At 36.9% G+C, this 24,423-nt stretch overlaps 2 long non-coding RNA genes and 1 other non-coding gene across 3 annotated transcripts; 2 read left to right on the top strand and 1 right to left on the bottom strand.

Moving 5' to 3' along the window:
- The first annotated feature begins 44 nt into the window (after nucleotides 1-44).
- LOC107896951 (uncharacterized) lies at nucleotides 45-1,217 on the top strand. Its single transcript, XR_001683965.2, has 2 exons — nucleotides 45-579; nucleotides 915-1,217. It is a non-coding gene; the product is annotated as an uncharacterized lncRNA (long non-coding RNA).
- A 783-nt stretch (nucleotides 1,218-2,000) lies between these two features.
- Nucleotides 2,001-2,578, top strand: LOC107896019 (uncharacterized). Its single transcript, XR_001683559.2, has 2 exons — nucleotides 2,001-2,184; nucleotides 2,267-2,578. It is a non-coding gene; the product is annotated as an uncharacterized lncRNA (long non-coding RNA).
- Nucleotides 2,579-17,391: 14,813 nt separating this feature from the next.
- LOC121209181 (small nucleolar RNA R71) lies at nucleotides 17,392-17,498 on the bottom strand. Its single transcript, XR_005904298.1, has one exon. It is a non-coding gene; the product is annotated as a small nucleolar RNA R71 (small nucleolar RNA).
- Between the last annotated feature and the right edge of the window lie 6,925 nt (nucleotides 17,499-24,423).

The following is a 24,423-nucleotide window of genomic DNA, read 5'->3' as shown; positions in this document are numbered from 1 at the left end:
AAATGAAAATAAAAAGAATTAAAATCAAGCTGATTAGGGTTTAATTGGAATAAAAACGAAATTTGAGGTGAAAACTATAATAAAATAAAACAGCGGGGTAAAATTGAAAATATGCGCGAAGTTTGAGGACTATCAGGCAAAAATTTCAGCCTCTGGACACGTGTCCGTCATCCGGCGCCCATGTGTTAAGGACCGATTTGAAAATCGGGAAAGTTTATATGGTCAAAATTTAAAAACAAAAGAAGAATAACAAAGGGATTAAATTAAAAGAGTGAAAAACATGGAAGGACCACGGGCATAAATAGCCCATCAGATAGAAAACACGCGGATCTCTTTCAGCCGGGTCGGGTCTTCGGGTCGAGCCTAAACGGCGCCGTTTCTGGATTTAAAAGGGCCTGGCAAAACGGTGCGTTTTGCCAGCCTATATAAACTAGTTATTTTTTTTTTATTTCATTTCCTTTCTCCTCTTCTAAAAAAAAAACTTCTAATCCTCTCTTCTCTCTCTGCAGGTACCAGAATCCGGCGAGGAGCGGGCCGGTGGCCGTCGTGTCATCCGCCGTGCCGACCACTGTGCTTCAAGTAATTTTTTCCCTTTTTTATATTTTTTATTATATTTTTTAATGAGTATATATGTATTATTTTACTAGAGTAAGAATAATATATGCAAGTAAATTCGGAAAAAAGAGAGAAAAAAAAAGAAATAAATAGACCTTGGTTTCGGTCTTTCTGTATTCCTTGCGATTTGAAGTATATCCAAGCCTTGTGATGTTATTTGCCTCTTCTATTTTTAAAAAAGGGAAGAAAATCTAGAACTAAAAAAGGAATCCCCCCCGTTTGCATTCTGTTTGGCTATATATAGCCGGATTCAACATTCTCTTTTCTTGCTTCTGTCATTTCTGTTTAATGCATTGCAGGTGCAGCTTGGGCGGTTGATTTGACCTGTCGATGGGAGCAGATGCGGTGGCCAGGCAAGTGGCCCTAGGGGCGGCGGCCTAGGGTGAAAATTTTAGGGTTTTCTTTTCCTTCTTGCATTTGGGCTGTTAATTGTTTTGGGTTGGGCTAGGTTTTAATTTGTTTGGGTCTTTAGTGGGTTTTGGGCCTGTTGGGTTTATGGGTAGGTTATTTGTTTAGTTTGGGATTGGGGGTTTTGAGCCCAAAATTGGGCTTGTACAGAAATCATTCACTACCTCTGTTAAATAAAAATGTTACTTTATGCACTTAGAAATTTGTTTAAACACAGTTTACGAATGGGTGACAAATAATTATGATAAAAAAGTAATAAGATATTAATATTCATGGTAAATTTAACTGTTACTAAGTACAAACATACAACAACAATAATATAGATGTCAAATAATTTAATACATAATAACATACTAAAATATAAACAAGTATGAATTTAAAGGAAATAACCAAAGATTCTAAGGACTGAAAGGCAAAAATCTAAAATACTTAAGGTTCCTTACTATTATTATTTTGGCCGTGAAATGGATCCTCATTTTAATGTATTTTTTTAATGGTATTTAATAAACATTTATCATCCCAACATTACTTACATGTTTTATATGAAATCATCCAATATTAAAGCATACAAAAGGTAAATGATATAAGTTATTAAATACCCATAACAATTAAAAGCTAAGAACATAAAATCAAATAACATATCAAATATTTTATTTAAATAAACATCAATTAAATATTGCAAGTTAAAATACTGATGAAGCTAATCTTTTTCAATAAATTTCCAAAGGTTTTAATGATCCCTCCAACACTTAATTATTAATTTCATATTTTTTTACTAATTTAGTATGATGCTAAAGAAGTGATATTATGTGATTAACTCAAGTTATATAGATTTATATATAACAAACCGTTTTAATTTTGTTGAAATAATTAAAGGAAACAGAAGCAATGAATTTTCAAGGAAGAATGGTGAAAATAATAATAAACTAACTAGACCCAACTGTTGGAGTCCAAATCCGAAATAGTTAGCAGTTTACTGATATATTAAAGGATAGAGTTCCAAAGTGATGTTTATCCTCTTAAATAATCACAACCCAGTCTGATCAATTTCTCTCTCTCCAGGCCTATATCATATGTCCTCCATGCTTTGTATACTAGTCATACTGCTATCACTTTCACTACTCTTGCCTCCATCTTCAACCACAAACACTCCCGTAATTGGTAAGTTATATATATAAAAGTTTTATTAATTACTTATATATCATCTCTTTCTGAGTGTTGGTTTTGGGGGTTAAAATTGTAGTTATGGAGAAATATAGAAATCTTGGCCAAGTAAAACCGCCTTCATGTCCTGCATATTATCCTTCTTGTCATGCACCAAGCGGTAGTGGTCCTCCTCATAATCCATCCATGGGAAAGTACTGTCCTCATCCATCACACTGTTACTAGGAAGAAAGAAAGCATTACCAGGACAACCCAATTTAATGGCTATCAGATACGATGACTTGTGAATTTCTGTTGTAATTTTTTTTTTCAATCCTGCTTAAATTTAATGTTACATATATTGTAATATTTACTTATGAGCTGTAAAGCTTCCAACCTTGGTCTTTATTTATATGCTTTTTTTTTTCCCTGATTTGAGTTTTTGCCACTAATCTAAGATATGTAGTTGAGGTTAATAATTAAACATTTGTTATGCTTCTCGTAATAATTAGTTTTAATTATGATGTGATAGAACACAGATAAGATGTTGATCATTAGCTTTAAAAAAATATCAAACAAAATGAGGTAAGTTCATCAAAAGGGATGCTGGAAATATTAGAAATGGCCACTCTACTAGCTACCGACTGCAAGCAAACATGATGTAAAGGTTGGATTTAGAGTGAAAGTATAGATGAAGACAGTGGTGTTAAAACCAAGCTCATAAACCGGGTGTGGAGATAGCAGAGAAAGGTTTGGAAAACGCTGAAATGGTTGCTAATGGTTTTCACCATACAATTTCAAATAGCTAGCTGATACTATGGAGAAATTAGCCTTAACTCATCCTGTTTTGGACCAATTGTCTCAGATCTACTGGCGGTAAAACTATTTACCATGTTACATTAATCTTATTTAATCCTACTGGATCAATTTAATAAAATATTCATCCTATTATGAACAAATAATCTTTTAATGAATGAAAAAAAAAACTAAATCCCACCCAAAACTTAGGATTACTTAAATGGTTTGTGATTTTCTAACAAAACATTTTTTTCTCAATTTTTTAAAACTTCTATGATTCTGCAAATAACATTATTTTTTTCTTTTTTGGGTTTTGAATAACATTATTTTCTCTTTTTTGAGTTTTGAATAACATTATTTTTTCTTTTTTGGGTTTTGAATGACCCATTCTTTTTTTAATGCCTTTCATTGGGGTTCATATAACTTATTTTGCAGCTTTTTTTTTTTTCAAATTCATGAATTTTTAAACGATAAACGCTAACATTATTAAAACCTAGTCTTGTTTGATGGATTAAAACTTACCTTTATTAGAGGAGAAAAATAAACGATCTTTCCAAAGCTTTAAAGAGTTCTATATATTAAAATAGCTTTATGAAAAGTAATAAAAAAATAAGATTTTTCACTCCACGATGAATGACTCTAGTCCTTTACCCAGTGGTTGCCTAAGTGATGGGGATGGCTCCAATGACGACCGCAATACGAAAAAAGTAAGATTTAAAGATGCGGATGGAAGTCTTGTAGAAAACATGGTGGTGGATGTGGCCCCGGTAAGTGGTGTTTCGTAGAAGGACAAATTGCTTGGAGGGAAAAGTACCATATCCTCAACCCCCTCCATGAACCCGACAGAGGCTATTGACGGGGATTTGGAATTTGAAGATGGAGATATCCTAAAATCAACTGTTAATGGGATTCCAGTCATTGATTTCTCTGATTGAATCAAGAGAATTTCAGTTAAAGACATGGAGACCACGGTGGTGGTTAAATTGTTGGGGTGTAATTTAGGGTATGGTGTGCTTTTTAACTGAATTTCGAGTCTCTAGAAACCATCTTAGCCCTTTTGTTTAATGGATTGGAAATGAGTACTTTTTGGTTCGGTTTGAAAACAATGAGGACTACGAGATGGCCTGACATAGGGACCTCGGGTGGTTTTCCGTCACTATCACATAGTCTAGCTGTGGACGATGGACTTAAATCTGTTGAGGCCCTTCCCAAGTGTGGTTTTGGCCTGGATCTGATTCTTGGGTTTACTAGGGTTTCTTTATAAGAAACGATATGTAGAAGAGACCAGAGGGTTGGTCGAGAAAGTGGCCAAGATGGACTTTAGAACATACAGTGGAACAATGATGGTGGTGTTCCTTGACCTAGAGAAACAGTTAACCTCACAAGTTTTGATTGATAAGTGTAAAAAGTAACATGTTTTAATCCCGTTCTTAATGCATTTTTGGGTGATTAATCAATGCAAAATGGTGAATTTTTTACTCTTAATACTTTAAATTCATGTTTCTATATTGAAGAAAATAACTCGTAAAACATCATTAAAGTCGACTCTGAAGCATATTTCCACCAAGATTGAAGATCTCTTATTGATTTCTTTAAAGTTTATTATGAGTTTTTCTATTTCTTGTGGTTATACTGACTTTAATATGTTTTTATTCGCGGTTATGAACAAATTTTCTAAATACCTAAAGGAGATAAACCTTGTGATGAATTCTGTCGTTTGATTTCTATATTACGTAATAAATACTTGAATCTTATTCTTAGTTATGTGTGCTTAATTCTTGATTTAATATTTCTAGAGGATTATTTCATATTTGATATGCCTAATTCAGAGGAGGAACAGACCCTATTTAAGAGTAGATCTAGCATAATTGAGTGGAGTTGCATGCAATTCTAGAAATAGGATAAACATAAATCTACCAGATTAAAGTCAAATCTAATAGGAGAATTCATAGATCGAGTTAATGAAATAATAGGGGTTTTAATTAGAAATAAAATTCAATTAATCAACCTAAAGTCAGTTGCTTTTAGTCTTGAAGAGAGAGATTAACATAATTTAGGGATTTCTACGAGTCAAGATATTAAGTGAATAAATTATTTAATTCAGATTGATAATGACAGATGCAATCTAGGTGAATTCTTTTCTTGGTATCATTTCGGTAGGTATGATTTCGCTCCTTGGTTGTTAATCAATTATTTTCTTGATTTGTTTTTTGTCGAGTTCTTAGTTAATTAATTTAGTTAATTGTAGTTTAATTCAATTACTTCGATTTGTCAGTTAAATAATATAAATACGGTAATTACTAATCCTTTTAGTCCTCGTGAGAAGATATCTTTGTTCACCGTAGCTATACTATTTATCGATAGGTGCACTTGCATTTGTCACAATTTTAGTTGGTTTAGTGGACATCAAGTTTTTGGCGCCGTTGCCGGGGACTAAATTATTAGGAAAACTTTGTTTCTATTAATTTAGCGATTTTTTTAATTTAATTTTTATATTTTAATATTTTTGTTTGTTTGATTTGACTGGTTCTTCTGGTTTATGACTAGAGGAAACCCGTTGGAACCAATAATTTTTTATGGTGAGATTGAAAGAACTGCTCACAGAAATCATAGAGAGGTTAGAGACGTAAGGCAAAACCAACAAACTATAGTAAACGATCACGAGGAGAAGGATACTACTATAGAGATGGGTGATAATCAAAATGTAACACCCCGAACCCGAAACCGACACCGGAGTCGAACACGAGGTGTTAACTGACTTTAACCCCTTATAAAATTTATTTTCCAGACACTGCCCAATCTGTGTACTAGTCGTTTTAAAAATCATATCTTGAGTTTCGTAACTCGAAAGTCAGTTTCGTGATTTTTCCCAGAAACTAGACTCATGTGCCCATCTATGTATTTTTTTCTAGAATTTTTGGTCGGGCCAATTAGTACAGTTTATTAGTCAAATTCTCCCATGTTGCAGGGGTCGACTACACTGACCTTTTCCCATTACGACTTGGATATCTCCCTGCACGGGGCTTCAATACTGATGTCGTTTGTATCTATGAAAACTAGACTCAGAGAGGAATCTGTACATATATGGTACGACCCCTAATTATCTCTGGTTAATTTATAATGAATTTCCAAAGTCGGAGCAGGGAATCCAGAAACCGTTCTGGCCCTGTCCCACAAAAATCTGATTATCTCTTAATATACTGCCCATATGATCTTATCGTTACTTCCTCATGAAAACAGACTCATCGAGCTTCGATTACATAATTTATTCATCAATTAATTCCACTCCTACTATTTTTAGTGATTTTTCAATCTCATGACACTGCTGCTGCCAGCATCTGTTACGAAAGTAACTAGGTCCATTTCATGCCTACCCTTGATCCAACTCAATCGAACATTCGTGCCATTTTCGCATGGCTTAAAGTTTACATGCCAAAGTTCAAACACAACGTAATAGCTTATACATGCCAAAATGTTCTTCTAAGCCAACTAAGAAGAAAGTACCAAAACTTGCTATCCGGTGTGATGACTTCGATGACGGCCTGACCCCGCAAAAAAAAAATAGATGAGTCCAAGCAACCTATAATGGGTGACAAGGAAACACCGAGTGAGTTTATAACTCAGTAAGTCATAAGCAATGCACTACCATCCATCAATAACATTATCACAAGAGGAAACAAAATGGAACGAGACAATTTACTCCATCCATACCGAACCATACCATAGTTCCTCCAACCTATCGATTCAATTTCATATCAATTCATGCATTCACATTCCATATACTCATCAATAGGACATTGAAGCATTTTCATAAATCAATTTATTTTCGTTACAATCAAACGACTAAACGGCCTTTCACCCATCCTACGATAAATTTTATGTACGTGACTTCAAGTATATTTGTCACATAGGTTCAAACTTACCGAGCTCAACACCAAGTATAAGCATAGCACCTATTAGCCATGTACTCAAGACACTTACCCGATCTGCTGTCCGCGATCGACTCAATAGTGTCGCACACATAGTGTCCATAATGATTCACGAATGTATATTGAGTCCGCACACTCAGTGCTATATAATCAACTCGCACACTTAATGCTACGTAATCAAATCGCACACTTAGTGCTACATAGTCAAACTCGCACACTTAGTGCCGCATGGTCAATTCGCACACTTAGTGCATCATATTCATTTCGCACACTTAGTGCAACATAGTCAAATCGCACACTTAGTGCTGTACAATTTAATCCCGCGCACTTAGCGCCAATCTCATGGTCATAAATGGTTATACCCGCACGTTTAGTGCCGAGATCAACAACTCAGTACATCTTACCTCTTTTCTTTTCATTCAACAATTTCATCATCACATACGTACATGCATATATATATGTATATTTATTCATTCCATTCAGCATCAATACATAAACATTATGACCATTTGAAATAATACCAACTACATGCTTAATGACTTACCTTCTGTTGGGTAAGACGGTTCCAACTCGGCTACTCAGTGATCTTTTCTTTGCCTTTGCTTGATTCTCCTCCTTTAGCTCCTTGAGCTTAATCAATAATTCACTAGTTTAACCATCTTGTTAAACATTCATAATTCAATTACACATGCTTATGTATGTTTGTATATTCGGCAACCATCCTCACTAATTACTCATGTTGATGGCCGAATGGATGTATGTGTGTATAATGTCAACTATAACATCATGTAATTCCACATATGACTACATTTCTTAAGTTCCACATCTTAATGCCCATTATACATAATCAAATTTAACACCATATATATACTTACTCATGTGGCCGAATATACATACTCCCATATAATATCAAGTACTCACTTTAAGTATATTGCCGAATATACTTAATCATACACACACCTAACCAAAATAATTTCTAAAATCTTTATATCATTTATAATGCATCTAATTATCCTTTTTCACATTATCAACTCAAATCACATACATTATTTACTATAACATCTTTACATTCGGCATTGGTGTCAACCATAGTAGCCGATTCTTCCTACTTTGTACCCATGCATCTATTAATTCTTAGTTGGTTCAAACACTTCACACACTAGGATTCATCAAATTTTTTACAAGAAATAAAATCTCTAATCCTCAAACTACCATGGCCGAACCTTCATGGAGTTGCTAAGACTCCTCATTTCTACTTCTCACACACTCTCACATCCAAACCCTTTTATTAAACACTCAAAGTCAACCATCTCCTTACCTCATCACCAAAGACATCAAAATACCAACCAAGAACGTAACATTCATGGCCGAATGTCATCTCCATCATTTAACAAAGTTCGAACCATGGCTAGGTAGATTTTGAACTTACAACTTAAAATATACATGAATCTCAAAGAATAACATTAAACATACCTCAATCTAGTTACATGCATGGCCAAACTTCCTCCTAATCCTCTTCCTTAGGATTTTCGGTCAAAAGAGGTTGAAAAAGGATGAACAAAACCTTTCTTTTCCTTCCTTTAGCTCACGGCAATGGGCTGTATGCATGAGACCATTTTTTCTTTTTTTTTTTCATCACCCTTCCTTTCATTATTTAATTATCATGCTTATTATTTTATTTTCCTTACCATACATCACTAACACAACATGTTGGTGACATGTTTCCACCCATAGCATGGCCGGCCACTACATATTAGGGAGGGGGAATTTGATATGCAAGTCCCCTTTTTCTTCCACATGCACTAATAGGTCCTCATGCATTGACCTATCACATTTTAAAATTTTCTCATATAAGTCCTATTGACTAAATTCACATGCAATCGACTAAATCGAAGCTTGAAATTTTCACACATTCATGATTACATATTCTAGACAATAAACATCACATTCAAACCTTTCGGTGACTCGGTTTAGCGGTCCCGAAACCACTTCCCGACTAGGGTCAATTTTGGGCTGTTACAACTCTCCCCCACTCAGGAAATTTTCGTCCCCGAAAATCTTACCGGTAAATAGGTTTGGGTATCGTTCTTTCATCGAGCTCTCGGTTTCCCAAGTAGCTTCCTCGATCCCGTGTTTGAGCCATAACACCTTTACTAACGGAACCCTTTTGTTTCGCAACCCCTTCACTTCACGAGCTAGGATACGCATCGGCTCTTCTTCATAACTCATATCAGCCTGAATTTCAACCTCCGACGGACTAATTATGTGCGAAGGATCAGATCTATAGCGTCGAAGCATCGAAACATGAAAGACGTCGTGAATCTTTTCAAGTTCAGGGGGCAAAATCAATCTATATGCAACCGGCCCCACTCGTTCGGAAATTTCGTACAGCCCAATGAATCTCGGGCTCAACTTGCCTTTACGGCTAAATCTGAGTACCTTCTTCCAAGGTGACACTTTAAGAAACACTTTATCTCCCACCTGATATTCAATGTCCTTTCGTTTTAAATCCGCATACGATTTTTGACGATCTGTGGCTACCTTCAGACTTTCGCGGATTACCTTTACTTTTTGTTCGGCATCTTTAATCAAATCAACTCCGAAAATTTTACTTTCACCAAGCTCGGTCCAAAACAATGGCGTACGGCATTTACGACCGTACAAAGCCTCATAAGGTGCCATCTTAATACTTGATTGAAAACTATTGTTGTAAGCGAATTCAATCAAAGGTAGATACCGTTCCCATGAACTACTGAACTCGAGGATGCAACATCTCAACATATCCTCAAGTATCTGAATTATCCGCTCGGATTGACCATCGGTTTGGGGGTGAAAAGCGGTGCTAAAATGCAGCTTGGTACCCAAAGCTTCTTGCAATTTCTTCCAAAATCGTGAGGTGAATCTCGGATCTCTATCCGACACGATAGAAATAGGTACTCCATGTAATCTCACAATCTGAGAGACATACAATTCGGCTAGTTTATCCAATGAAAGATCCATACGCACGGGGATAAAGTGAGCCGACTTAGTCAGCCTATCAACAACAACCCAAATCGCATCCTTCTTACTTGCGGACAATGGCAGTCCGGACACAAAGTCCATTGTGATTCGGTCCCATTTCCACTCGGGTATCATGATCGGCTGAAGTAACCCTGAAGGCACTTGATGTTCCGCTTTCACTTGTTGACATATTAAACATCTCGAAACAAAGTCGGAGATGTCTCGTTTCATACCATGCCACCCAAACCGACGTTTCAAGTCGTTGTACATTTTCGTGCTCCCCGGGTGGATTGACATTCGGCTACAATGGGCTTCGTTCAGAATCATCGGAATGAGTTCTGAATTCCTTAGAACACACAAACGACTTCTAAACCTCAAACAACCATCATCATCAATCTGAAACTCCGATTCCTTGTTCGGAACACACTCAGCTCGTTTTGCAACCAATTCATCATCGACTTTCTGAGCTTCACGAATTTGATGAGTCAATAATGGTTTGGCTTTTAATTCAGCTACTAACACATTGTCAGGTAGAACAGACAAGTGTACATTCATCGCTCGCAAAGCAAACAGTGATTTCCGGCTTAAGGCGTCCGCAACCACATTAGCCTTTCCCGGGTGGTAATCAATGACAAGCTCGTAATCTTTCAACAACTCAAGCCAACGTCTTTGTCGCAGATTCAAGTCTCGTTGAGTCATCAAATATTTGAGACTTTTGTGATCCGAAAACACATGGCACTTCTCACCAAACAAATAATGTCGCCATATTTTCAATGCAAACACAATGGCGGCTAGTTCGAGATCATGGGTCGGATAATTTCTCTCGTGTGGCTTCAATTGTCTCGACGCATAGGCCACAACTCGACCTTCTTGCATCAATACGCAACCCAACCCAAGTAGGGATGCGTCACTATAAATGACAAACTCTTTACCCGATTCGGGTTGCACCAAAATTGGAGCTTCAGTCAAATGAGTTTTCAGTTGATCGAAGCTTTTCTGACATTTCTCCGTCCATTCGAACTTAACATCCTTTTGAAGTAACTTCGTCATTGGTGTGGCTATCATCGAGAAACCTTTGACAAATCGTCGGTAATAACCGGTGAGTCCTAGAAAGCTCCGGACTTTGGTAACATTTCTCGGAGGCTTCCAGTTAAGTATGGCTGAAATTTTGCTCGGGTCAACTCGAATACCCGATGCGGATACCACATGACCCAAGAAGCTAACCTCTCTTAACCAGAACTCACACTTACTGAACTTAGCATATAACTGCTTATCCCGCAAAATTTGTAACACTAGCCTCAGATGCTCAGCATGTTCGGTCTCATCTCTTGAATAGACCAAGATGTCATCAATGAACACAACTACGAACCGATCCAAATATGGTCTGAAGATCCGATTCATCAAATCTATAAACACCGCAGGGGCATTAGTGAGCCCAAATGGCATCACTAAGAACTCGTAGTGACCGTACCTCGTTCTGAAAGCAGTTTTGGGTACGTCCGAATCTCGAATCCGCAACTGATAATAACCCGATCTCAAATCTATCTTTGAAAACACCGATGCTCCCTTTAATTGATCGAACAGATCATCAATACGCGGTAACGGATACTTATTCTTTATCGTCACTTTATTCAGTTGACGATAGTCAATGCACAACCTCATGGTTCCGTCCTTCTTTTTCACGAACAATACTGGTGCACCCCAAGGTGAGAAACTCGGTCGAGCGAAACCTCTATCCGTCAATTCTTGCAACTGAGCTTTCAACTCTTTTAACTCGGTTAGTGCCATACGATACGGAGCGATCGAAATTGGCGTAGTTCCAGGTACAAGCTCAATACCAAACTCTACCTCCCGAACAGGTGGCAAACCCGGTAACTCTTCAGGAAAAACATCCGGGTATTCACAGACCACCGGCACCGATTCGGGTTTCTTTTCTAACTCCTTGTCATCAAGTACATACGCGAGGTATGCTTCGCACCCTTTCCTTACATATTTCTGGGCCAACATTGCTGATATTACAGCTGGCAACCCCCTTAAGTCCGCAGACTCAACTCGGATTATTTCGTTATTTGCGCACCTCAAATCGATAGTCTTGCTTTTGCAATTCACAACCGCATCATGCGCGGTTAACCAATCCAAACCAAGAATAACATCAAACTCGTCGAACGGCAAAAGCATCAAATCGGCCGGAAAACAGGATTCTCGGATCATTAGAGGGCATCTCTTACACACTTTATCAACAAGTACGCATTGACCCAAAGGGTTTGATACTCGAATTACGAGCTCAGTAGACTCAACAGGTAGAGTCTTACTGGTTGCTAAGGTTTCGCATACATATGAATGAGTAGAACCAGGGTCAATCAATGCAATCACATTAGTATCAAAGAGAGTGAAGGTACCAGTGATGACGTCGGGGGAGGATGCCTCCTCTCATGTGCGATTGGCATATGCTCTAGCAGGAGTACGGTTCTCGGCTCGATTGGCCGTATCAGAGGCCCCCCTCTGACTACCACCCCTGCCTCCTAAAATTCTCGGTGGTCTACCTCTAGATGTCATTCCACTAGGTCTTGCACCTTGAATCTTATTCTTCTCATCCAGCTCCGTGCAATCTCTAATGAAGTGGTCCTTCGAACCGCATCCGTAACAGGCCCTGCTAGTAGACTTGCCCCAACATTCACCTAGGTGTCGTCTTCCACATTGGGGACATTCAGGTTTCTCGTGACGATTATTGCCCACACTAGCTACCGAAGTAGCTCGGGAGCCCATCGATGGTCTTGCCCTGATGGAAATTCCCGCAGTCGCCCTCGACTTATTAATGTCCTCCCTGAACTTCTTTACAGCTGAGAACGGAGCTTTACCCGTCGATCTTTTACGATAATCTCTAGCTTCAAATTCAGCCTTCCTCTTCTCCTTTCCAAGTTCTTCCGCCTTGCAGGCTCGTTCGACTAGTGTTACGAATTCTTTTATTTCTAAAATACCCATTAGTAGCTTTAAATCTTCATTCAATCCTTCCTCGAATCTTTTGCACATAGCAACCTCATCAGCTACACACTCCTGGGCATACCTACTGAGTCTTACGAATTCATGTTCATATTCAGATACAGTCATACGGCCTTGCTTGAGTTCCAAGAACTCCTTACGCTTCTGATCAATGAACCGTTGGCTAATAAATTTCTTTCGGAATTCCGTTTGAAAGAAGTCCCAAGTTACTCGCTCGTTCGGGACTATGGAAATCAAGGTCCTCCACCAATAGTAGGCTGAGTCTCGCAACAAAGATACAGCACATTTTAGACATTCGTCGGGTGTGCATGACAATTCATCGAACACCCGAATGGTGTTATCAAGCCAGAACTCGGCCCTTTCGGCATCATCAGTTACTATGGCCTTGAACTCCTCGGCCCCACGCTTCCTAATCAAGTCTACAGGTGGCTTACTCAGCCTCACAGGATCAGCGACTGATGGCATTACAGGCTCTTGGGGTGGATTATTCAAATTTGGGAATTGTTGGACAGCCGGGTTGGTTCGGGCATATTGCGCGACCCACTCATTCATCATGGCAAAGAAGGCTTGTTTAGCCCCCTCACCTTGATTATTCGCAGATGACTGAGGCTCAACAGGCGGCGTCCCTTGTGCAGAAGCAGCCGCTACGCTCTCAACGTCATCCGCTAGGGTTCTTTCTTCACCGGGGTCCATTTACTAATCAAAACAAAAACATTTCAACCGTCAGAAGTCATCACACATTTAAACATTAACATTCGGCATGTATAGCTAAACTCATACGCGCTATGGTAGTCCTAGAACCGACTAAACCATAGCCCTGATACCAATCAAATGTAACACCCCGAACCCGAAACCGACACCGGAGTCGAACACGAGGTGTTAACTGACTTGAACCCCTTATAAAATTTATTTTCCAGACACTGCCCAATCTGTGTACTAGTCGTTTTAAAAATCATATCTTGAGTTTCGTAACTCGAAAATCAGTTTCGTGATTTTTCCCAGAAACTAGACTCATGTGCCCATCTATGTATTTTTTTCTAGAATTTTTGGTCGGGCCAATTAGTACAGTTTATTAGTCAAATTCTCCCATGTTGCAGGGGTCGACTACACTGACCTTTGCCCATTACGACTTGGATATCTCCCTGCACGGGGCTTCAATACTGATGCCGTTTGTATCTATGAAAACTAGACTCAGAGAGGAATCTGTACATATATGGTACGACCCCTAATTATCTCTGGTTAATTTATAATGAATTTCCAAAGTCGGAGCAGGGAATCCAGAAACCGTTCTGGCCCTGTCCCACAAAAATCTGATTATCTCTTAATATACTGCCCATATGATCTTATCGTTACTTCCTCATGAAAACAGACTCATCGAGCTTCGATTACATAATTTATTCATCAATTAATTCCACTCCTACTATTTTTAGTGATTTTTCAATCTCATGACACTGCTGCTGCCAGCATCTGTTACGAAAGTAATTAGGTCCATTTCATGCCTACCCTTGATCCAACTCAATCGAACATTCGTGCCATTTTCGCATGGCTTAAAGTTTACATGCCAAAGTTCAAACACAACGTAATAGCTTATACATGCCAAAATGTTCTTCTAAGCCAACTAAGAAGAAAGTACCAAAACTTGCTATCCGGTGTGATGACTTCGATGACGGCCTGACCCCGCAAAAAAAAATAGATGAGTCCAAGCAACCTATAATGGGTGACAAGGAAACACCGAGTGAGTTTATAACTTAGTAAGTCATAAGCAATGCACTACCATCCATCAATAACATTATCACAAGAGGAAACAAAATGGAACGAGACAATTTACTCCATCCATACCGAACCATACCATAGTTCCTCCAACCTATCGATTCAATTTCATATCAATTCATGCATTCACATTCCATATACTCATCAATAGGACATTGAAGCATTTTCATAAATCAATTTATTTTCGTTACAATCAAACGACTAAACGGCCTTTCACCCATCCTACGATAAATTTTATGTACGTGACTTCAAGTATATTTGTCACATAGGTTCAAACTTACCGAGCTCAACACCAAGTATAAGCATAGCACCTATTAGCCATGTACTCAAGACACTTACCCGATCCGCTGTCCGCGATCGACTCAATAGTGTCGCACACATAGTGTCCATAATGATTCACGAATGTATATTGAGTCCGCACACTCAGTGCTATATAATCAACTCGCACACTTAATGCTACGTAATCAAATCGCACACTTAGTGCTACATAGTCAAACTCGCACACTTAGTGCCGCATGGTCAATTCGCACACTTAGTGCATCATATTCATTTCGCACACTTAGTGCAACATAGTCAAATCGCACACTTAGTGCTGTACAATTTAATCCCGCGCACTTAGCGCCAATCTCATGGTCATAAATGGTTATACCCGCACGTTTAGTGCCGAGATCAACAACTCAGTACATCTTACCTCTTTTCTTTTCATTCAACAATTTCATCATCACATACGTACATGCATATATATATATGTATATTTATTCATTCCATTCAGCATCAATACATAAACATTATGACCATTTGAAATAATACCAACTACATGCTTAATGACTTACCTTCTGTTGGGTAAGACGGTTCCAACTCGGCTACTCAGTGATCTTTTCTTTGCCTTTGCTTGATTCTCCTCCTTTAGCTCCTTGAGCTTAATCAATAATTCACTAGTTTAACCATCTTGTTAAACATTCATAATTCAATTACACATGCTTATGTATGTTTGTATATTCGGCAACCATCCTCACTAATTACTCATGTTGATGGCCGAATGGATGTATGTGTGTACAATGTCAACTATAACATCATGTAATTCCACATATGACTACACTTCTTAAGTTCCACATCTTAATGCCCATTATACATAATCAAATTTAACATCATATATATACTTACTCATGTGGCCGAATATACATACTCCCATATAATATCAAGTACTCACTTTAAGTATATTGCCGAATATACTTAATCATACACACACCTAACCAAAATAATTTCTAAAATCTTTATATCATTTATAATGCATCTAATTATCCTTTTTCACATTATCAACTCAAATCACATACATTATTTACTATAACATCTTTACATTCGGCATTGGTGTCAACCATAGTAGCCGATTCTTCCTACTTTGTACCCATGCATCTATTAATCCTTAGTTGGTTCAAACACTTCACACACTAGGATTCATCAAATTTTTTACAAGAAATAAAATCTCTAATCCTCAAACTACCATGGCCGAACCTTCATGGAGTTGCTAAGACTCTTCATTTCTACTTCTCACACACTCTCACATCCAAACCCTTTTATTAAACACTCAAAGTCAACCATCTCCTTACCTCATCACCAAAGACATCAAAATACCAACCAAGAACGTAACATTCATGGCCGAATGTCATCTCCATCATTTAACAAAGTTCGAACCATGGCTAGGTAGATTTTGAACTTACAACTTAAAATATAAATGAATCTCAAAGAATAACATTAAACATACCTCAATCTAGTTACATGCATGGCCAAACTTCCTCCTAATCCTCTTCCTTAGGATTTTCGGTCAAAAGAGGTTGAAAAAGGATGAACAAAACCTTTCTTTTCCTTCCTTTAGCTCACGGCAATGGGGTGTATGCATGAGACCATTTTTTCTTTTTTCTTTTTTTCATCACCCTTCCTTTCATTATTTAATTATCATGCTTATTATTTTATTTTCCTTACCATACATCACTAACACAACATGTTGGTGACATGTTTCCACCCATAGCATGGCCGGCCACTACATATTAGGGAGGGGGAATTTGATATGCAAGTCCCCTTTTTCTTCCACATGCACTAATAGGTCCTCATGCATTGACCTATCACATTTTAAAATTTTCTCATATAAGTCCTATTGACTAAATTCACATGCAATCGACTAAATCGAAGCTTGAAATTTTCACACATTCATGATTACATATTCTAGACAATAAACATCACATTCAAGCCTTTCGGTGACTCGGTTTAGCGGTCCCGAAACCACTTCCCGACTAGGGTCAATTTTGGGCTGTTACACAAAATAATCAGCAAGCCATTGAGCATCTTGCCCTTTACACTATGTTTGATAATGCCAAGCCCACTCTGATTGGGGTTGAATTGAGTATTGTGAGACTAACTATTGCTACAAAAAAATTTGAACTGAAGTTGAACACAATTCATATGGTACAACAATATGTACAGTTTGATGGTTTGCAATATGAAGATCTGAATACTCATTTGGCTAACTTTCTAGAGATTTGTGACAGTTTCAAGATCAATGGCATTTCTGATGATGCCATATGCTTACAGTTGTTCCCATTCTCGTTGAGGAGCAAACCAAAACATTGGTTAAATTTTTTACCATGAGGTTCTATCAGGACTTAGGATCAAATGATTGAGAAGTTTATGTTGAAGTACTTCCCACTAGCTAAAACAACCAGCTAAAACAACTAAGTTGAGGAATGATATATCTTCTTTTGCTCAAATCGATTTGGAGACATTATATGATACATGGGAGAGATTTAAGGATTTATTGAGAATGTGTCCTTATTATGGGTTACCTTTATGGTTGCAAGTTCAAACCTTCTGCAATGGTTTGAATTCCTCGACTAAACAATTGATTGATGTAGCAGCTAGTGGAACACTGAGTAATAAAACACCCGAGGAAGCTTATGAGTTTATTAGAGAGGTGATATTGAATAACTATCAATGGCAAATCATGAGAACAAAACCGATAAAATCAGTTGGTGTTTTTAATTTAGATGCAGTTGCTATGTTGTCAAACCAAGTAGAAGCAATGAATAAAAAATTGATGGTTTAAATTTTTCTACGCAGGTGAACCTGGTGATGCAATGCAATGCGAATGAAGTAGGGATGATTAATTCAAAATGTTTACCCTTCGGTTCTAGCACAGAGAATGAACAAGCCAACCATATGGGTAACAATTCTAGACTTCAAAATAGCCCTTATAGCAATAACTATAATGCAGATTGGAGGAACCATCCAAATTTCTCTTGGGGTGGTCAAGGAAATCAATGGTCAGAACCCCCTCTGGGTTTTCAACAACCTTATCAGTAAGAGAAGAAACCGAACCTTAAAGAGATGTTGGCAAAATTTATTTTGGTGTCAGAAACTCAATTTCAAAACACTGAGACAACTTTGAAAAATCAATAAGCATTGATTCAGGGACTTGAAAATAAAATTGGGTAGCTTACAAAAATAGTTTCGAAAAGACCACAAGGTAACTTACCTAGCAATATTGAAACTAACCCAATTAAGCAACTCTATGAAATCACTGTTCAAAGTGTGGAAGGGTTAGTCAAGCCTGAACAGAAGCTGTAACTAGAAGCTATTGAGAAAAATGATGAGGTTGAGGTAAGCAAGAAAAAGCAAAAGCCAATGGTTAGAGAATACAAACCTCAAATTTGGTATCTAGCAGCATTGAAGAGAGACCACACAAATGAACAATATGGTAAATTTCTTCAACTCTTAAAAAAATTGCACATTAACCTACCGTTTGTTGAATTCTTTTCACAGATGCCAAAGTATGTAAAATTTTTAAAGGAGTTGTTAACAAACAAGAGGAAGTTAGATGACTTATCGACTATGGTGCCCAATGCAGTTTGCTCGACCATTCTCCAAAACAAACAACCTAGCAAACTTAAAGATCAAGAGAGTTTTACTATTCCTTGTCTAATTGGTAGTTTGAATGTTGAAAATGCTTTGGTTGATTTAAGGGTTAAGTATAAATGTCGTGCCTTATAATATGTTCAAACAACTTGGTCTTGGAAAACTCAAAACCACTAGGATGAATATTCAGTTAGTAGATAGATCAGTTAGATATCCTAAGGGTATTATTGAGGATATATTTATAAATGTGGATAAATTTATATTCCCTATTAATTTTGTTGTATTAGACATGAATGAGGACATTGAAGTACCATGATCTTAGGTCGACTATTTTTAGCCACTAGCAGAACTATTATTGATGTGGGTATTGGTGAACTTGTGCTTCGTGTAGGTGATGAAAAGATTACTCTTTAAGCACATGATTTTGTGAGGGTCCCTAGTGAGCGTAATGATACTAATTGTTCAATTAATGTTAGTAATCATATGGCTCAACGTTCTTTAGAGGAAATCTCTCATGAAATCATCTCGAAGCCATATTTTATTCAAGGTGATAGAAACCGAGTGACAAGTGATGAACAAATGGTGCAGCTTGACGAACTAGATAAATGGCAAATGAATGTTGATGAGCAATCGAGAAAATACAATGAAGAAACAAAGAAACTCCATGATGTGCATGTAAGGAGGCTGAGCTTATTCAAGGTTGGGGACAAAGTATTGCTAGAAAAATTGGAGCCACGAATGTTTCCTTCGGAGCTTAAGTCAAGAGGGTCAAACCCATTTTTGATACTAAACATTTTTCCATACGGTACAATTGAGGTAACACATTATGAATTCAACACATTCAAAGTAAACAGTACTTGTCTCAAACGTTATTTTGGTAGTAAAACTGATAATGAGAGAGAGAAGCTCCAGCTCCAAGATCCATCGTAATCGTGAGTCTAGAAATGGAAGTCAAGCTTAGATTTTAAATAAGCGCTTCTCAGGAGGCAACACGAGTATTATTATTTATTTATTTATTTACTTTTATGTTCTTTTTAAAACCTTCAATTTTTTTTTAAAAAAAGAGGTCACACGGTTTAGGGTGATCCACATGGGCGTGTCTCAAGACATGTGTATATTGGACTAAATTTTTTCAATTTTTTTTCAAACCAGTGAGTTACACGAGCTAGAGACACAACCGTGTGCAATACACGACTGGTCACATAAGCGTGTGTGAGACCATGTAACAACCCATTTTTGATAAAATCAGAACAATGGTTTTGGGATCATAGATCCGAGTTTGAAAAGAAAAATTATTTTAATACTATTTTATGATCTATGATATGATAGTAATATTGTGTGAAAATTTCGTAAAGAGATTTTATTGATTATATGTTTAATTTGATAAAGGACCAAATTGCACAAAGTGTAAAAGTTGAGTTTTAATAGCTAAAGGGATTAAATAACTATAGAACTTTAAATTGCGGGTCCTTATATGGTAATTAGACCATTAAAAATGCTTAGTTGTTAAGGATGATGATTCATCCATGGAAAATAAAATAAAGAAAATGATGAAATTAGAAAGATAAAAAATAAAAGGTGATAAATTAATTAAATAATAAAATATCATCATTTTATGTCATCTTCTTCCCCAAAATACATGGAAAACCTAGGAAAGAGAAATAAAGCTTTTTTTGACTCAATTAGGTAAGTAATCTTGTCTCGTTTTTAGTAATTTTTATATTTTCATGATCGGGATAACTTAATCTATCTATTTTGGGGGTTAATTTGTAAAGTTATCAAAGTATGAAAATTTTTCCATGGATGAATATGCTGAAATTTTGAAATTTACGGTAGAATATGAAAGGCTGTTGATAGATAAACAACTTTTACAAAGTGAATTTTGATGAAAACATGATTTAGGGATTAAATTGAAAAGTTATAAAATTCATGGAAAAATTCTGAATTTTATGAAATACATGGGCTGTAAATGTTACATGTAAAAATCATCTAGGCTTGGAACTATGATTAAATTGCATGAATTTCATTTTCCGAGCCTAGAGACGAAATCGTCATTAATTAAAAGTTTAGGGGCAAAAGGATAATTTTTCCTAAGATGTCAATTGGACTGAATTGAGTTTAAATTGTATTAAATTGATGTTAAATTTACTCGTATAGATTCGGATAGACCAAATTCGGAGTTAGAACAAGGAAAAGAGGAAATTGTTTGATTAGTAGATTTTACATACACGATAATTTGTCGAGGTAAGTTCGTGTAACTAAATTGTGTATATTTATATGTTTGAATTAAATGTTGTGTTTGTGAATTGTATAAATTTTATATATATATGACATTGAAAACATATCCGACAAAGCCCGATAAGTGATAATGCCTGAAATAAATGATAATGCCCGATAAATGATAAATGATAAATGATAAAAATGTTATTTTTTTTCTTGAAATGAATGTGGAATGTGTTTATTTGAATTATATGAATATTATAAATGTATGAAATAATCACATGCCTTATAGTGCCTGAAAAATGTTAAATCCTGTTTGAATAATGAAAGTCGATGGATACAGTATTTTCCTATATTATTATTAAAGTCCTGCATATGTTGCGGGCGAGATTTAGCTCGGACGAGTAATCCTGATATAGCCCTCTCGAGTATCCTGATGTATAGTTCCTGTGAGCATCCTGATCGATAGTGATTTAGCATGTGTTGCGCGCTACTACAGCTCTTTTTGAGCGTCCTGTTACATGATTCGATCGGTTGTGATCAAACATATAATGCAGACACAAACACAGCTCTTTATGAGTGTCCTGTTAAGCTCACTTGAACTCTCTCCTACCTTATCCGATGCTTCCTGATAGTATCTCTTTAGAGCTATCTAATAAGCTCTATGAGCTTCCTGAGTAAAACTCTTATGAGTTTCCTGATTTGCCCGGATAAGTGTCCTGTTACATGGTTACATGGCTCATCTGAGCATCTAATATGTGGCTCGAGAGTGTGCTCCTTGGTTATGTGCCCTGATGAGTACCCCTGAATATGAATTGACAGATCTGATTTGTACATCTCAAGTGTACTACCTGTGTATCCATCGATATTTCGAATAAATTCAGTAGGTAAAAACCCAGACATGAAAAGATATGAACATGAAATGAGTTAATACACGTATCTTCCTGAAATATATGAAAATGATGATATATGTTATGTGGAAGTACGAGATAATGATATATGAACATGGAATTTGTTTAATAAACATGTTCATCCATGAATATAGATTAGTACACCTTAAGTGTATTTCCCGTGGGACATTGATATATCAAATGATTTAATGTATAAAGTTCTAATATGAAATAATCTGAACTTGAGAAGAATTATTATGATGATGTAATTGAAATACCTGGATAAGATTTGTATATGTTATATAAATTCATGTTGTGAAAAGTATATGAATATGAAATTTAGTTATTGTCGAGCCATACATGGTTCCTGATATTTATATGAAATATATGACTGATAAGGGTGATGAGGATATGTGTTAGGGCTCGTGATTCAGTTGACTAGATATGCCTTGTATTTTTATATTGAATTTAATTGAATGGTAAGTTTATTATCATGTTATACGAATTTATTAAGCATAATATGCTTACTCTATTTTATTTTCCCCTATTCTATAGTAAACCGAAGGCTCATCGTTTGGAATCATTGGCAAAGATCACTCACACTATCCATTGGCCCATCTTGGTATCTATGGTAAATTAATTATGGTTATAATGGCATGTATCGGTTAATTAGCCAATGTTGGCATGTAAATATTTGGGTTATAATTAGCCATTGGAATGGCTAGTGATGGACATGTATGGTTTATGCTTGAAATGGTGGATTGATAAAAATTACATTGACATATTGATGATCGAATTAAGTTAGCATATTTGATAAAATATGTATATAAGTGAACATGGTAATTTAAGTAAATTTGTATACTTGGTTATATGAGGTATAATATCATGTATATGACTTGGATTTTAAGCTGGTTTAAATGACTTATATTGACTTGTGAATATGTTAAGGTGTTGGTATAGGTGGATGACAGTTTGGGTGAGAAATGTGGCTTGGAAAATAACCTAATTTTTTCTACATGGGCAGAGACACGGGCGTGTGTCTCAGCCGTGTGTGACACACGGCCTACCACATGGGTGTGTGATCTGGCCGCGTATCCCTTGTAACTTTAAAATGTCAAAACAGAATGCTTAGAATTGATCACACGGCCTGACACACGGGCTTGTGGCTTGGCCGTGTGACCCAAGTTAGAGAGTTACACGGGCTAAGACACGGGCGTGTCCTTGGCTGGGTGAACCACATGGCCTGACCACACGAGTGTGTAACCCCTGCACCTAAGAAAAATTTTGGGATTTTGCAAAAAAATTTCTGAGTACCCGATTTGGTCTTGACTCGTTTCTAATGCATGATTTGGGCCTCGAGGTCTCATTTAAGGGGCTATATGATTAAATTTGATTAAAATTTGATTTGAATGTTAAATGCTTGTGAAATGTCTGTTACTTGACCTGTAAACTCTGGTAATGCTCCGTAACCTTGTCCTGACGATGGATTTGGGTTAGAGGTGTTACAGACTATGTGTCACACATGGACACAGTCATGGGCGACACATGGCCTAGACACATGGTCATGTCTCAGGCCGTGTAGCTTAATTTTTATTTAAAATTTGAATGACACACGGGTTGATATTTCCTACATGGTCTATAGACACGACCGTGAGACCCCAAACGATCTATTTACACCACCATGTCTTCTTTAAACCTATACCTCACCATTTTTTCCTCTCTTCTTCCTCACCTACTAGTCACCGCTCATCCCCTGACCAAGCCAAAACCCATCACCATTCTGATTGCCCTCGCCGTCACCCCGTTCCTCCATCCTTGCTCACTGCCGTTTTACCCCTGTCTTCCCTTCCCCGACCTCAACGACCACCGATGCGAACTCCTTCCCCTCTCTCTTCATGTCGTCATTTCGACCTCTTCCTTCACATCGTTGTTTTGACCTCTCCCTATCCTCTCCCCCTTCTTCTATCCTTCACATAAACAACCCCCTCATTGACCACCCTTTTCATGCCGTCGACCACACACACACGCACCCTCCTCGCCCTCACCCGGTTTTACAACCATTCCAACCTTCCACAGCCACCAAGCTCTTGCAACTAGCCCCCTCTTGCTTTCTTCCTCAACCCTGTTCCCTTAGATCTCCACCCTCCTCCGTCCACTATCCGATCTACTAATGCTCCACCCTTTTCTACCACCACCATTTGACACACCCTAACTAGCATTTGGTTCATTGTTCTTTCTTTATTTTTATTTTATTTTATTTTGTTATTTTTATTTTACTTTATTTTTATTTTTATTTATTATATTTAGTTTATTATTTTTATTTTCTTATTAATGCAATGTTAGTTTTATTAGGTTGCCAGTTACACCTTAGTTTAGGATAAGATTGCTAGATTCGTGTATATTAGTTATTTACTATTTTTATTATCATCTTATTATGAGTTTGGTCTTATTTGTTTAGTTAGTTTAATTAATCATCTTATTTAATTCATGTTAGCTTGGGTTTAGATTTTATTGTATTTCATTTTTAGGTGGCATCTATTGAATAGCTATTCGTTGTGCACTTGATTGGATTGGGTAACTGTGTTCGTTGTGTATTTCATACTTTGGCTCTTATAATTTGTTTTAGGCTTACTCTGATTTGTTTTACTTCATTCACTGCTTGGTGTAGTTACTTGATTAGCTTATTGGTGCTACTAATTCTTTTTATTTTCTAATATTTGGACATCATCTGTTGTTGTAGGTAC

This window comes from Gossypium hirsutum, chromosome A10 (genome assembly GCF_007990345.1).
Source record: "Gossypium hirsutum isolate 1008001.06 chromosome A10, Gossypium_hirsutum_v2.1, whole genome shotgun sequence".
In the NCBI taxonomy this organism is placed as follows: Eukaryota; Viridiplantae; Streptophyta; class Magnoliopsida; order Malvales; family Malvaceae; genus Gossypium; species Gossypium hirsutum.
The sequence above is the reverse complement of the archived record's forward strand: the minus strand, read 5'-3'. Positions and strand labels throughout refer to the sequence as shown.